Below are 17,834 nucleotides of genomic sequence, written 5' to 3' on the forward strand. Positions count from 1 at the left end.
AAAATAATAGTACCTCTTCCCTATTCACCCTTTTATTCATGCAGAGTCAACATAAATTCCTTGTGTTTCCAGTTCAATGTTATCATTTAATCCGACCTGAGCTTTTTCTTTTTCAGTCAATATTCTTCTGGAAGCCTTTAAACATTAATAGAATCTGTAAACAAATATGGCTTCCTTTCCAATCCAAACCAATGTGTGATAGCATGGAAATCAAATTGGTGGGTAACATGAAACTAGAGAGAAAGCTAATATGCTGATTGCTAAATTTAGGAAGCAAAAAGGATTTCATCAAATGTAATTATGGGCTGAATTCAACTAGCATTTAGCATGGGCAAAAAAAATCTAGAGCACAAATCCAAAAATACAGCGACATATACATAACCTTTTGAAGAACTAGTTTTCTACAAGATGAATAAGAACCAACAATCTATGGGTATGTTTATGCCAACTAAAAAGGAACATGTTATTACATGTATGGTCTACCTGAATTCATCTCTATAACATGGAGGTTGCCCCAAATCATTCTACTTTATCTACACTACCAGGTATAAAGTACCAGAACAAGGAAGATTATCCCATTTTACCCTGAGCACAATTAGAATAGATATAGTCTGGGGTATTAGAATGAATGAGATTTGGGAATGCTAGAATGAGTGCTAAAAAAAAAAGTATCTGAGAGAACAAGAAGGTTCGATACAATAGCATATGAGCTTTCGTCAGAGTCCCAAAGGAGAAGAAATAGACATTTTTTTCCCATGTGCCCCATAGGAACAACACAAAGAGCAATGAGTATAAGTTTCAGGGAGCCAGATTTCATTTCAATATAAAGAAAAACTTCTTAACAATTATATCTACTATTAAATTGAACAGACTATCTTATAAAAAAAATTCAAATCATTGATGGTTATAAAATAAAAGCGTTAGAGTTTAATCAGGAAATGACCTCCAATGTGCCTTCCAATTAGAAGTCTCTTATTTTAGGGTATGGGGTTCTGTTTCAACATCTGAGATCTTCTACAAACATATATACCCTGGAAATAAGTCTAGGGTAAGAAGAGGGTGTGGAATGTGTGACAGGTTCTAAATGAGACCCTACACATTATATATTTTGTTTAAAATTATTTCTGATTTTTTAAATCAATTCAATCACCTAGTAAATGATAATGTTCACAAAGACTAACATGTATTGAGTCCTTGCAAACCCAATGCAAATACTTTTTTTTATAAATTTTTTTAATGTTTATTATTTTTGAGAGAGACAGACCACAAGCAGGGGAGGGGCAGAGAGAGCAGGAGACACAGAATCTGAAGCAAGCTCCAAGCTCTGAGCTGTCAACACAGAGGCCAATGCAGGGCTCGAACTCACAAACCACGAGATCTTTACCTGAGCTGAAGTCCGAGGCGCAACCAACTGAGCTACCCAGGTGCCCCTCAATGCAAATATTCTTCATGGATTATTCCACTTAATCCTCCATACATCTCTAGTGCTTTAACATACGCATACTTCTAACTTTACTCAATGCTACTCTTATACTCATTTTACAGGTGAGGAAACAAAGAAATGAAGAAACATTATTGTAATACTCATTTTTTTATGCTGCTCCTTGTGACACATAGAATAAAAGTCTAATGTTTCTCTGGCAGAATATATGAGGTCAATGGCATTGGCCCACAATTCAGTAACATTAGTACTAATTGGAGATGTCAAGACTCACATTCATGACACTCAAACTCTCAGGTTTGATTGATGAACATGCAAAACCCAGAAATGTGTTTATTTTCAGGGTAGAGTGAGCTAATACATATTATATCCCTCACAGGCAAAACTTCTTCTTTACCAAAACCCATACTTCTTTTTCCTCCTTTTATTCGCCACTCCCTGCACTTCCTCCATCATTCCATTTGTCTCCTCCCACAGCCTCAGCCTCACTGACTCTGATATGGTAACAAGCTCAGGGCTGCATCACAACGGCGGCAACTCGGGCTTCTCTTCCTTGCAGAGTTTAGCAGTTTCTCTCAGTTTTCTTTCTACCATCCTATCTTAGCACAAAATCCACCAAGTGTGTCAATCTGTCCGACATCCTCTCCTTTGAAATCTATTTATCATTTTATCCAAAGAATTGCCTGGGAAGGGTATCTTTCTCGAGGCATCTACAGAGCCTGGGCATATCACAAAATGAATGGAACCAGTGACCAGTGGGGAAATTAATTTGTTTCAGCTGCATTAGAAATCCACATTTGTGTTTTGTGTATCCTTTCAAGCTCGCCTCCTTCTACCTTATAATTAATATTCCAGAGTCTTGATCGCAGAGTGTATACCCATCACAGGAAAACTGTGTCATTCTTTCTTTTGATATTTTTTTGTTCACATGCCAAACACTGCTGTGCAGCCTTCCCAGGGGGATTCTATTTCAACTCCAAAAGTTGTTAACATAAGGCTGAGCCTGTACTGTGACCTTATTATGACAGCTTGTTCAAAACTACAAAAGACAGAGGACAGGAAAAAGTTTAGAAATCGTGTCTGCTACATACACACATGGTCTCCACAATATGCTACTTTGGAAGTGGTGGAAGCTACAGTCCTAGAAGGAAAACAAAAGCAGTGAACCATTCCTGATTCCTTTCAGCCATTTCAATAGTCAGCAGCTCTGCAAAATAAATCTGTTAAAATGCAGGGTGGCAACTATTCAGATAGGCTTTTGTGCCAATTATTCAAAAGGATCTTTTAAAAATATTTTACCATTATATTCAAATTATTCAACATCTTAAGTTAATCCTAAGTGTTAGCATGGATTTCTCTCCACCTAAGAAGGTAAGAAGAAAAAAAAAAGTGTGAATTCATTTTGCAGAATGTCTTGAAACAAACGTTCAATGTATGCATAGAATAAATATATAATGCAGTATTAGATAAGAAAACAATTCAAAATGACATGAAAACATTTATTAAAATTACATACATTACCTAAATGCTATTTGGGGCTGTCTGGCTGGCTCAGTCAATGCAGCATGTGACTGTTAATCTCGGGGTTGTGAGTTCAAGTCCCATGTTGGGTATAGAGATAACTTAAAAATTAAAAAATCTTAAAAAAAAAAAGCAGTGGTGACAAGTTAGAAGTAACAAAAATATCAAACAATGGGAAGATGATTATGTAAGCTGTGGTATGTTCATCTCATAGAATGTTACACAGTTGCTCAAAATCACATTAATAAGAGTTTATAATATATGGATGCATTTATTATACAATGAAAAAGTAGGACCAAAATTTACACATACAATATAATTGCAATTTTATAAATAAAAGGCATAGAAGAAAAGTTTTACATAGGACACAGATATTTTTAGTCTTTTTTTCTTTTCCAATGTTTACAGGTATTCAATGGTTATGCATTTTGATAATATAAAATTATAAAATGTTTGTAAAATATTTGAAGAGCAAATTGTTGAAATCTGTTAATGAGGAAGATCCCCACCTCCAGGGGACACCTGGTGCTCAGACCGTTAAGAATCTGACTCTTGATTTCAGCTCAGGTCATGATCTCACAGTTGGTGAGATTGAGCCCCTAGTCCAGCTCTGTGCGGACAATGCAGAGCCTGCTTGGGATTCACTCTCTCTCCCTCCCTCTCTGCCCCTGCCCTGCTCACTTGCACTCACTCACTCTCTCTCTCTCTCTCTCTCTCAAGATAAATAAACACTAAAATAAATAAATAAAATAATAATGATAATAATAATAAAATCGCCCCATGTCCTACATCCCAACAATTCCATTCCTCAGTATGTGGTACCCAAAAGAAATGTTCACACCTGTACACAAGAAAACAAGTGCAAACATGTTCATTATAGCATCAACTAGCCGCAAGAGAATAGAGAATAAACTTTTTTTTTAGACAACAGTAAAATTGAATTAACCAGGGCTGCATGTATCAACATAGGTAAATCTCAAGAGTATAATGGTGACCAAGAGAGAAAAAAGTCAAGTTGCAGAAAATACATATAGCATGACATTTTTATAAAGCTTGAAACATCCCGGAAAGTACTGTCTCTTGTTTATGCATGCTTATATATCTGTAGTAAAAGCAAACAATAAAAGAAATTCATGAATGGAGTAGATACCAAATTTAAGATGGTATAAACCTCTAGAAGGAGGGAGAAGAGATTAAATCAGAGAGAGAGATATAGACTTCTCCTGTTTCTATGTTTCATTATATATATTTTTTTTAATATTTAAAACAGGGGCGCCTTGGTGGCTCAGTCGGTTAAGCGTCCAACTTCGGTTCAGGTCGTGATCTCACAGTCCATGAGTTCAAGCCCTGCGTCAGGCTCTGTGCTGACAGCTCAGAGCCTGGAGCCTGCTTCAGATTCTGTGTGTGTCTCTCTCTCTGCCCCTCCCCTGCTCATGCTCTGTCTCAAAAATAAATAAAAACATTTAAATTTTTTTTTTAATATTTAAAACAAATTAGGTAAAAATGGTAAGATTTGGCAAAGCCAGGTAGTAGGAATCTGGGTCTTTGTTATAGGATTATTCTTTTTAGTATGCTTGAAATACTTCATAATGCCAGGTAAAATAAACTATCTTTTAATATATGTGAAGTGAAAAAGTTAATTCAATTGTTAAAAAGTAGCAAATTTTTGTATTATCTTATACATGATAAAGTTATTTTTATATATCAAAATTTGTTGATCATGAGAGGGTAAAAGTAGTTCGGTTAAAATACGTGTTTAAATGGTCAGAAATGGGAGGAAACAAAGATATTTGCAGACTGATAGAAAACCAAATAGTAAATAGCAAATTACCAAATGAAAAAAATAACCTAAGCAATTGGTAGTCCAAGCAGCTTTTTTGATCTGAGTCATGTTTAATTACCCAGAAGGCTGTATGGGATGTGTTTTGTGGGTATGGGTTCTATACTGCAGTCAGACTATCAGGGTTTGAGTCTTAGCTCTACCACTTAGTAGCTATTTACCAAGGCAAGTTATACATTTTGATTAGGTCACCATGCTTTTGTCTCCTCACTTAATAATTATAGAAAATATGAATAATTACTTCATAAGCTAAAGGTCAGGGAGGAAAATGAGTTAATACACATAAAATGCTTGTAATTGCGCATAACTCCTTTAATGTTTAGATGTTAGCTCAAAAATCACTGCCTCAGAAAAGAATTCACTAATATCCCAATCTAAAAACCCATTCACTCGATCACATCACATCACATTTTATCATCTTCATAGCACTTAATATTTTCCCATATTATTTTAAGTACTGATTTCTTTACTTTGGTATTTCCCACCTCTTACCAGTATAAAGTAAGCTCCATGAAAGCAAATCCCTTCCCTGTTTCCTCCAACACAGTATTCCCAGGATCTAAGTCAGTGCCTGGCAAAAATATGTATTAAATGGAGAATAAAAGGCACATCTCTAGGAGGGAGGGAGTCTTGATAAACTTGAATGATTATTCTTGGATATTCTTCCAGATATTATAAAAATCACATTTGGTTGGATTTGGTAAAAGATATAACTCAGCTATAATCAATGTCAAACCACTCAATGGCCCCTGTTAACAGCATCCCCTTCAACAGAAATTGCACCCACCTACAGCCCCTACTGAAACAGCAGAACTAAACAGCCTTGTTATATTATATGGACCTGCCTTCCAGCCAAAACGGATTCAATTAGGGATGAACACAGAGAGCTACAGACATTAGCTGTGCTTAGCCATTCATAGCCTCTCAAAAGAATCTGAATAAAGAACACAGAGAGAATTGTCAATTAATGGAGGTTAATAAAGCTAAGAGTCCATGATGTAGTGATAGATGGAATTGGAGGCCATGTTGAACCAGATACATAGTGAGTAAGCAGGAAAAAAAAGAGAGAGAGAGAAAGATGAATAGAACACCAGGCAAAGCAAACATAAGACCACAGGGCTACAAAGAGATAATAAGAATGAATTCATTTCCTGGCTTTCTGGTTCCCAATTCTACTACAAAATACAAATGTGAACCTTACCTTGGGATCACTGAGATCCCCTACATATCATGATCAAAACCCCTATTTTGCTAGTGTAGAAGGGTGACTATTCTTTGTAGCTAAAAGAAACTTTGATTGGAACTGTATTGAAATTCAAATATTTTCATTCAAGAGCCAAAGTATCCAAACTTGTAGAAAAGAGACAATCCCTAGAGAAACATTCAATGAATAGTGAGTGGCCAAGTGTATAAGCCAAATTCAATCAAAATGTAACTCCTACACTATTAATATCCTTAAAGAAGGAGGATTTGGCTGTAAAGCCAAATGGCATTAAGGTCCTTACAAATAGGTACCATGCCATAAACTTCTCTAGACTCTTCACATTACTCAACAATGTTCTAAGAACATAATGGTTCTTCAATAAACATTTTTGATTGATTTCCATACACTGAATTTCTTGTATTTTTTTTCAAATGCATGCCTATTTTTCTATTTATGAGATTTTCTTTGATATTTTTCACACCAGATCCTAACCCAAATGTCACTAGCACAGCATGCAATTATTACCCAAGATATTTTCATTCTGTTGTTTTTTTCCACCAACAAAATATAATACCTAGAACCAAGGGGCATATAGCATCAAAGTCATTATGAGAACTTAAAGAAAAAAATTCAACCAATTTCTCTAAATATGAAGAGTAAAAGAAGCCTGAAAAGTCATTTCCTCAGAAGCTGACAAAGTAATTCTGGAAAGTCACAGTATACTTTCCAAGAGGGAGAAAACAGAGAAAAACAATAGGTTTAGCATAAAGATAGAAATGGAGTGCCAAAGGCTATTTATTTTAAAGATACACAGTATTATAGAATAGTCAATAAAATATGACTGCAAATTGTCTGAGTTTCCCTGTGAAATATGCCAATAAAAACTTGGCTGACTGAACAGTATCTTCTATCATCCAGATGTGAAAATTTGGAAAATACACGATAAATTTTTTTAAATATATAATGTTTCATGTTAACCTAGACTCTGACTTCCCAGGAACATCAGAATCCTTCCCCAACTCAGGGTTATCTCAGTTCTTCATAACTCTATATTAACCAGAGGATGTTCATAATTACCCATTGTTAAGAAAGTAACATTTCTTAAAAGATTGTCATTATGCAATGGAAAACATTGATTCTTTTAAAAATTCTAAAAAGTGTAAACATGCCAGTAAAAGTTGCCTTTTTTTCCAAAAGTTTATTTTATTATAACCTAAGACTTCATAGAAACATAGCTTGTTTGAATAAAAAAAAAAAACATGACATACCAACATATTATGGTTTCCCATAATATGGGAATTTCCCATGCCTATTTTGGCTGGGTTGATTACATACAGTGAATTGAAACCCCAGGATGTATATTGCTTTGTCTAGGATTCAAAAGTCTATCCCTAGATAGACTAGATCTAGAACACAATAGGTTAAAAAGGCAAAATGCTTGATATATCAGCACTTAAAACCTGAACAAAATATATGTAAAACCCTCTGGAGAAGTGAGGTTGGGCAATTCCAAGTATGATTAGTACTCAAGGTTAGTAGAGTAGTGAGACTTTAAAGGTTTGTCTTTTACTAAATCTTTGCCCATAAATAGAAGGAGCCCTACCTCATAGAAGATAGCTAAAGCAAAGAGAAGCTTTATTTAGGTAGAGTGCAGTAGCTATAGCTTGCTTCAGCAAGTTTTAAAGACTTTCTTTTCCTTTCCATCAAATAACCCCTAAAGTGTCATATTCTTGTTAGTTTCCCAAGCAAAAGCAAGAAATACTCTATTAAAAATTTTATAGCTGAGTAAACCAAGTCCCAAAGCACAATAAAAAATACAGCAAAAGGAACAATAAGTTTTCACACTGTTACTTTATAAAATAAGTTTATTTCATGTTATTTTCAGGCTTTCTTTGGAGTAAAAATTGATTTATGACCAGAATTGACCCAAATTAGGCTCCCAATCTTTCTCTGTTCAAGCTATAACACTGCTTCATAGGTTGCCTTCAATAGAAGTCACAGTTATTTCTCTAAAAATCCAAGACTTAATTAGATTTGAAGGGCTTTCTTGTTTGTAACCAGATCTATAGGATTTTATTCATAATAAAAATATGAATTTGTTGTGTTTTAAATTCCTTCAGAATATCCTTTGATGGAGGTTATCATGTAGGAAAGATTCAACTCCTCAAAGCTTCCCAGGAACCAAATAAAGATTGGCACATTTATTTATGCTGCCCCTTATATATATTGGCTTTTGTTAAAAACCAGTTAAATCAAATAACATAACTCCTTAGTTAGAGAACACCATCAATTGTAAAAAGCACATATGCTTTCAAACTTTGGGGGTAATTTACATATCAATAGAAGACATACTTAATTTCAGAAGTGCTAAAACATGTGCATCAAAGCCAGGAGGCAGATTTCAGTTCCCAGAGTCTTTATAGCAAAAATAAAACCTGGAATAATATTTTGAACTTGGTGTCCCTGTTGGCATCTGATTGATCTTCAAGTATAGACGATTCTAAGTATAGAGAACAGAAAAAAAGTAGGGATATTATCAACTGCTGGCTCTCTGAAAATATTACCAAAGGAACTTTTGGTAAGACAAAACTGAGTTTATTCTTACCATGCTAAGGGAGGGCACAATAAGGATTTTTATGAGATTTAGATTCTGGTTTAACCTGGGCCTTTCAATTTATGGGCATGGTTAGAATTCAATAAGAAGCATGATAATGCTAGGCTAGTATTGATGGACATCGATGAGGCAAGGATTTTCAGGCATATTCAAATACTCTTGAGAGTAAACAGTCACTAGAAGTTAGCTACTGAATAGTTAAAGAGTTTAAGGTTAATTTAAATGATTTTTCAGAAAGTTCTGAACAAACAGGAACATTATTTACAACTTCTATCTTCTTGGGCAAGACTCCTGGAAACTAGAAACAGTGGAATGGTGGTCTCGATGATGTAGACAGCAAGCTTTGTGGGTGCAGATGGTTTGATTCTAGGGTTCTTGATGGTGAAAACCACATAACTGAAGATTAATGTCCAAAACTCTGAGATTAAAAATGGCCTCTGTTAATAATTACAATGGGGCAACAGATAAAAGCTGAAATACTCCTGAGCAAAGCAGGTTGTATGGTTCACCTCTCTGTGACAATAAGACTCCACACTTTCCAGGTACAAAATCCCATTTCTTTCCTACTTTAAACCAGAGAACAACTTTCATAAAGTGACTTGCTCCGTAGATGAGCCACCATTCCAGACACACTGAAAACAAAGCACACCTTTGACTTTTAGCACACCGAAATGAAGATAAACAGAGTTCCATGTGCCAAATGACCGTTGGAGACAGGAATTTTGAGATTCTGTTCTTCCTTAGCTTTACTTCTCACATGGCCCCAGAAGTATCAGTGAAGGGAAGTTTTGCTTTTATTTAGCGTACTTCTATTCAAGTCAGAAACAAAATGGTATATTAGTTGAGCACACAGATGAGCTAGACAATGCATTCAAATCATGGCTTTGTGATTTACCAGTTAAGTGAATGTGGATAAGTTGTTTAACCAATCGGTACCTCAGTTTTCTCATCTGTAATGTGAAAATAATGGTAGTAACTATACAATATGTCATTATGAGGATAAGATGAACTAATAAACAGGAAGTAGTTTGAACAGTGGCATAGCAAAGTGTCTGCAAACTACAGCTAAGGTCTATTGCCCATATTTATACAATCTGCAAACTAAAAAAGGTTTCTACATTTTTAAATGGTTGGAGGGAAAAGTCAAAGCAAGAATAATATTTTACAACACGTGAAAATCTTTTGAAATTAAAATTTCACTGTCCATCATGAAGTTTTATTAGAATACAGACATGCCCATTTGTTTCCATACTGTCTAGGGCTGCTTTTGCAATATGAGGGCAGAGTTGAACAGTTGCAGTGGAGACCATATGGCCCAAAATACCTAAGATATTTACTATTTGGCCCTTTACAGAAAAGTTTGCTATAGTAAATACTGTTAGTGCTCTACTCAGATTCTCTTCCTTTACCAATTCCTGTTGTGCCCTTCCACTGGCTTTGGCCTGTTTTTATTTCTAACTGCTTCCCTGTGATACTCTTTGGAGAACCATCTTGGAGCTACTAGAATCACTTTGCTTGCCAACACAGAGGCCTAGAAATACCAGGAAGGTTACATTTTCCCCATCCCACCATAGCTCTCAGCCAATTTTTTTGACTGGCATGGGATTACGAAAGCAGCTCCCTTGTCTCAAGTTGGAATAAATTCTGAGGGGTAATTTATACTTCATACATACCTATATACTTCAGATACTTGTCTATTGGGAAATGGCTTATCTTTCTGCCTACTATTTCACTATATTCTGCAATGCTATAGAGATGGCAAGGTTGAGTTTTTTCCAACGTCACTATCTTCCTACTTTAAAAAAAATTTACAAGAAGGCAAATGATGAATTGGTATAATCTGAAAAAGAAAATGTCCCATTGCTTAGAAAACAGGATGTCACACTAGAACAACTCCTCCTCCTCCACTTCCTCCCCCTCTTCCTCTTCCTCCTCCTCCTCCTCCTCTTCCTCCTCCTCCTCCTCCTCTTCCTAGTGCAGATGCTCAGAGTTTGCTGATGAACCACTCAAGGGCCATCATTGGGTGATCTAGAGGTGTCATTTCTCCAGGTTGAGTGACTCAGCAGTTTTTGACCCTCCATTATATACCAGACCCTAGCTAACTGCTGAGGACACTGAATGTAAGATGTCCCAGCCCCTGAAAGTTTCACACTTTGTGAGGTACTCAGTTTCATATGCCACTAGAGCAGGAACTGGATCTTCCATTATTTTTTAAATTTTCTGAGTGCGAAGCACAGTGATGTGCTAAATAAATACTTGTTAAATGTAATGGCACCTTACCAATTCCCAAGAATGGAAATCTATCCAGCCTGAGCAGCAGCTTAATCCCATGTAATTCTGTACAATTCGTAGTAAAGGAATAAATGAAATGTAACCTAGCATGATACAGTGTCACCAGGAATGGGCTCCAGGTTGAGCCCTTAAAGTCCTGACTCCTGGTTCCCACTCTATTAACAATTTCCTAGGTAACTGTAGACAATTCATTTCATTCTCTAAGCCTCAATATCTTCACCTATAAAAAAAGCCAGATTAGATTATCCACAAGGTTCATTGCAGGTGCAAAATTCTGATTCCTTTGAACTTTCCAATTATTTAGCAATGCATGACTACTCATGAACTACTAATAAATTTATTTCGGGACTCAATCTAATATCATTACAGGCAATGAACTACAGAGTTTTTAAATGTGGTAAACTTTATTTTTGAGGGAGAACCTGTAATGTCCCATGATTTATTCTGTCTAGTCTCAGGCATGAAAATGATATTTTCCCATCATACCATTTATAGTTTGCAGTCTTTTATAAAAAGAGGCTTACAATAAATCCTGAAAAATTATTTGCTACTTTTCTTCTGGCTCACATTTCTGGACAGAATCAAATCCCAATCAATGCCATCTTTTTTTTTCATGTAGAGAATTGCCCCATTTCACCATTCTGACTTATTTGTCAGATTTAAAACTTTTTAACACACAGGCTTGTTACCTTTTTTCCAACTACTCCACATCTTTCTTAGGTCCCCAGACCTCAGCATGAGTCTTAAAATTTGTAGGAAATCAAATCCAAAACAGTTCCTGTTCCAAAAATGAATATAAAATCCTGATCTAGAAAGCAAAAATAATTGATATTCATTATTTGGATGCAAATAATTTAAAAATTTTTATAATGTTTATTCTTGCTGGGGGAGGGGAGGAAGGGGCAGAAAGAGAGAAAGACACAGAATCTGAAGCAGGCTCCAGGCTCTGAGCTGTCAGCCCAGAGCCCAGTGTGGGGATTGAACTCACAAACTGCGAGATCATGACCTGAGCTGAAGTCAGACACTTAACTGACTGAGCCACCCAGCACGCCTTGGTGCAAATGATTTATTTGGTCACTCTGACACAATTATAGGTGTGTAGTTGAATATTCACCTTGTTATAATTTTTTTTTACCAAAAACTCAATTTTTATGTGATTCTAAAAATAAATTCATGTTTAAAAATTTTATATTCTTAAAAAAAAAGAATTTTATATTCTTTATATTTCCCTTCTTATTCCTCACCTCTGAAACTGTGTCTACTCCCATGGCCTTTCTCCAATGCAAAGGAAGAGAATTTTCTCAATACAAGTATTGATCCCTATATCATTTATCCATTGTTTCAAAATTTATTGGATACCTAGTACTTGGCCTGATGCTATTCAGTGAGAATATAAAGTGAGAAGACAGGGAAGTTTTCCCAGAAAAGTTGTTAAATTGCATTTTGAAGAACAAGTAAAGTTATAAGAAAGAGGATGGATGCTTAAAAATAAGATAAGACTGCACATTCAAGAGTCTGCAAGTGCCCTAGGATAGCAAAGTCTAGGGTCCTCTATGAAACATAGTAGAACTAGTCAAATATTAGTATAATATGCGTGATTTTTCAGCATGACTATCACTGTCTTCTATTCCCAAACCAGCCCTGATGCAAAACTATTTAGTCTGATGAAAGAAAATTAATTCAATTTTTAATTAATTGAATTAAATTTCTTTTAATTTTAGAAGTTTAAAATAATTTAAATTTAATTTTTAAATTGTCACCATTATCCAGATTCTTTTTTCTTCACAGTTTTTAATTTGTCACCTAAGCGTATCATTCAGCCCTCCCATCTCCTTGGGTTTTATTTCAGTTGTCACTGAACCAATTGTAACCCAGGCCTACGGTCGATTCTACATTAAAAATCTGGCATTCAGCATTTCTGGATTTAGAAAGACTAAAAGCTGAGCTAAAGAGATGAAAAATTGGCTTTAAACCCAACCAAATCTAAATCTCACAATCATCAGTGTGTGCTATGAAATCCTGGGTATACAAATCCCTTAATACCACTGTTAAAGGAAAATATATGATTAAAAAAAAAAAAAAAGGTTTTCCTTACTCTGTAAGGAAAAAAAAAGCAAATAGCATATTTGATACAAGCAAAAGTAAGGGAAAATTGCTTTTATAAAAGCAGAGTCCCTGATTTACTTCCACCTCCACCCCCAAAAGGTCCTTAATTAGCCAGAAGTAAATGCGAATGTAAATAATTCATCTGAATGACATCTGAATGACACTACAAACACGTTTGCCTACAGACTCACTCAAGCATGCATGCACCCCAGATCCTTGACTTTCACCAGATTAACAAAACCCATGAAATGGAATCAAGTTCAAGGGCCAGACTTAGATAGGGCGATCACTGGTAGTCAAACTAAACAGATTGCCTACAATTATCTTTCACCCAAGTGTTGGGGAAGGGGGAACCATTCATCATTCCCACACCTTTCCATTGTGTATGTTCAATACAACCAAGCCCATATTCCCTCGTTTCATACTCATGATTTCATTGCCTGATCATGTGAATCAGAAAACAACTATGGGCCAAGTGAGTGTAGCTTAATTGGATCTAGATTTTAGTGTAATACTTTCTGGTTTAGTTCTTTATTCTTTTGCCCAGCTCTGAATGGGACCATTTTTAGTTAACAGAGAATTTCTCACCTTCCATTGGTATCATTTTGGTCACTTTAAGTTTTTTTTAATTTTTTTTTAATGTTTATTTTTCAGAGAGAGACAAAGAGACAGAGTGTGAGCAGGGGAAGGGCAGAGAGAGAGGGAGACACAGAATCTGAAGCAGGCTCCAGGCTCTGAACTGTTGGCACAGAGCCTGATGTGGGACTTGAACCCACAGACCATGAGATCATGACCTGAGCTGAAGTCAGACACCCAACCGACTGAGCCACCTAGGCGCCCTTGGTCACTTTAAGTTTATTCTGTAAAGACAGATATTCACAGTCATTCTCTTACCAGTATGATGCTTTGTAAGCCAAAAGCAAAGGAGGAAAAGATGGCCATTCTTGTACTGGTGGCATAAACCAAGGCCCAGGACCCACAGGTTTCCTGAAGGGCATATAGAAAGGCTCAGCAGGACAAAAAAAGGATTCCTCTCTATATAAACGATGTCATACATCAAAAGGAAGCAGTCTGTTAAATATGTGTTTGACATAGAAACACCAAAATGTCAAGGTGACCAACTCATGGTAATGGGATGACAAATTACATTTTTTATCATCTTTATGCTTTTCTATATTTTAACTCATGAAACATAAACAATTATTATATTATTAGACAGAAAACCTTAAATGTCTGAGCACAGTTTCAAAAACTCAAAACCAAAAAGAGACATTAGTGCAGAGCAAAGCAAGAAAAAGCACTTTTCTCTGGGCCAACCAAACCAAAGTTCAAATTTTAGTTCCATCTATTACATGATCTTGGGAAGATTATTTAGTTTCTCTGAATCTCAGTTTACTTAAAAATCAGCAAGGTAATTCCTAACTCATAGGGATGTAATGCAGATGAAATAAAACAAACGCACCTAAATTTAAAAGAATTTCCATTTACAAATTTATTTATCAAGATGAAGCTTCACCTTTTCAAAGTTTAAAGGCTGTCCTCAGTCCACTCTGGTGCTGCCATCTTATCCATTAATTCATGGAGACACCAGTGATTTATGACCCCCAACACTCATCCTGTGGACTTTTAAAGACTTAATAAATTATAGGGAAAAACTGCATGCATTTCACATAGTATACTCTGCATATATATATATATATATATATATATATATATATATATATAATGGTTATATTAGCAACAATAGTAATATGATGATAATAATAATAATAACGAATAATTCCTGTGGCTTTATTCTGTGTGAGGTTCTGGATTAATCATTTTATATACATTGTCTCACACTATCTTCACAGCAACCTAATAAGGTAACCATTATTGTTAGACAGTAGTAACTTGCCCAGTATCATGGAGGCAAAAACTGGTAGCTTGAGTCACAAGTCCCAAATTTGTATGGCTTCAAGAACAGTCCCTAAACTACTTGATCATCTAAAGAAATAAAAAAGAATTCTGGCCCAAGACATAGCTCCAATTTCTTTTTTATTCACACTCTCGTTCTTAGATACAAAGTATATTAAACTCTACAATGTGCCATCCTTTCCCTGAGGCGTGACAAGAACAGCAAAAACCTAAACCCTACAGACAAGTCTGGTCACGGGAGCTGAAGAAGGTGGCAAAGCTGTGACTGAATCACAATTCCGATACATGCCAAAGTTTCTGCGTCTCAGTCTCCAAGGTCAGAACAAAACTTGTTACAGTGTTGTGATTCTGTTTTCACAGACTCTGAAGTGCAATCAAATCAGACCAAACTGAACCTGCTGCAAAATAAATCATTACTCTTCTCAACTCTTTAACCATGTAATCCTGCTTAGTCAGAATGGAGATTAATTCTTCACTGTCCAAAAACAATAGTTCTTCCTGTGTCCTTGGTATTTGATGATCTTATTTCCTAAAGAGGATGCCTTCTCTTTTATTAAAAAAAATAATAATAACATCCTAAAATGTCAAATTAAGGAATCTGGGGATTGCAGAAACAGATACTATGCCTTCATGAAGTCTAAGCTGTGCAATATTTCTAAAGTGTGTTAGATTTTTAAGAAGGGTAGTTTTTAGTTTTTAAATTAGAGAAATCATGCACACATTTGTTTCTTCTGTCCTTGGAGATTATAAACACCCAGAGGCAACTCATTTTTGCAGAGTATTTGCTGTCAAGAAGCAATGAAGTGCGAATGGTAGCCAATTGAACTTAGCAATTTGTTTACTCAGAAGGAAAACAGCTGGGAAAAAATGGAGTATTTTAATAATTAGCCAGTCATATTAGATAAGGAACATTCAAGTATATGATCTAGCATTATAATAAGGAAGCTGCCACTTTGGGTGATAAAGAATTAGCAATTAACCTTCTAACTCAAGAAAAAAGTCGTCAAAGTGGGAGAAAAAAAGTAGAGAAACAGGCTTCAGTTTTGAATCTTACTCACAACGTTTCCGAACTCAAAATAATTCTTCTTCAAAAGTTTTACAAGGGAATATGCTTTAAGGACTTCACATATGAAGTTTCATGAGCCAATACTAAAGAGAGTATTATGGGGCGCCTGGGTGGCTCAGTCAGTTGAGCGTCCGACTTCGGCTCAGGTCATGATCTCACAGCTCATGAGTTCGAGCCCTGCATCAGGCTCTGTGGTGACAGCTCATAGCCTGGAGCCTACTTCAGATTCTCTCTCTCTTTCTCTCTCTCTCTCTCTCTCTCTCTCTCTCTCTCTGCCCCACCCCTGCTCACACTCTGTCTCTGTGCCTCTCAAGAATGAATAAACATTAAAGAAAAATTAAAGATAGTATTCTTGAGGAATTTTAAACCATTATACCTGTCACAAGGAACTTTACTCCACTACCTGATGAGAATTCAAATTCTGATACTCTTTTGTCTATAATGTGTGTACCTACTGAAAATTATAAAAAGAAAAGAGTTAACCTCTGATGCATAGCCTAATTATTAGCTACCTGCTGGCGCAGGATGCAAAGTTAATCGTAAGCAGCATTTTCCTTTACTACAGATCTTTGATTAATCACAAAGTCCTTTCACCATGCACCTGGGTGGAGCATTTAAAAAAAAAACATAGAAGAAACATTCACAGAATACATATTACCATACTTGCTGAGATGTGAGGTTGTGACTATGGTCCAACCAAGACCGTAGCAATAGGAACCAGGAATAATGACTTTCTCTAATGTTCGCCTCTTCACCTTCCTGCCCTCTGCCAACAAATGGAGAACTTGAGTGCTTTCATTCCAGAGAAACATCCTTTCATTTCAAAAGGAGAATTGACCTGGACTTCAAATACTCTGCTCTTGTGTAGCAATATCCAAACAGGTAAATTGGCCTATGGAGTCCCAATGGACAACAAGAAAACTAAGCTAAGTAACAGTTGTACCATGAAGATCCTAAGGAGTGTGAAAAGTGGTCATTGTGTCAGGTCTTTTTGTTTTTGTTGTTGTCATTTTTAAAGTTTATTTATTTACTTAGGGAGAGAGAGAGACAGACAGACAGAAAACATGAGCAGGGGGAGGGCAAAGAGAGAGGGAGAGAAGGAGAATCCCAAGCAGGCTCCACGCCATTAACATGGAGCCTGACGCAGGGCTTGAACTCATGAACCACAAGATTGTGACCTGAGCTGAAACCAAGAATCAGACACTTAACCTACTGAGCCACCCAGGCATTCCTGAAGTTGCTTTTGGCAGCTGAAGGGGAGAAAGGAAAGGAAGGGAAATACAGACAGCAGAAGAACTAAAAAGAAGGTTGAAGAGAAATAAAGATGTTTTATGGTCTCACTGGAAGTTCTTAAAAATTGGTTGTGAATCAAAAGAATTCAGAATAGTAGATGCACTGAACCAGATAAACCCAACAGCTAAAGCCCAGAAAATGCTGCCGCTGTTTTCATTGTGTGGTTGTCGTTCTTGCTGGTGCTGGTGCTAATGCTGCTGTTCTCCAAGAAGCTGTGATACATTTGAAGAACAACATTTGAAAGAGGGTAGACTTTGGAACCCAACATTACAGTGTAGCTGAGTTGCCCAACATCCAGAAGAATAAGACCATGAACACCAACACTTCTTCCTCATAAAAATACACTCTTTTTCTCCTCCTTTGATCCCATAGATGTGAATATAATGAGATTTTATCAAAACCACTTTATCCTACTGTTACCTCTGCCAGACAGAGAGTGCATTACATCCTCCTGGCTTTGATGCAGACAATGGAACTTTCTAATAGATTGCCAATTGCTTTGACACAAAAGCTAGAGAAAATGTAACTTATCCTAGAACC

Source organism: Lynx rufus, unplaced genomic scaffold (genome assembly GCF_022079265.1).
Source record: "Lynx rufus isolate CCGP_SWC_20201006 ecotype Redwood Valley unplaced genomic scaffold, mLynRuf1.p SCAF_2, whole genome shotgun sequence".
In the NCBI taxonomy this organism is placed as follows: Eukaryota; Metazoa; Chordata; class Mammalia; order Carnivora; family Felidae; genus Lynx; species Lynx rufus.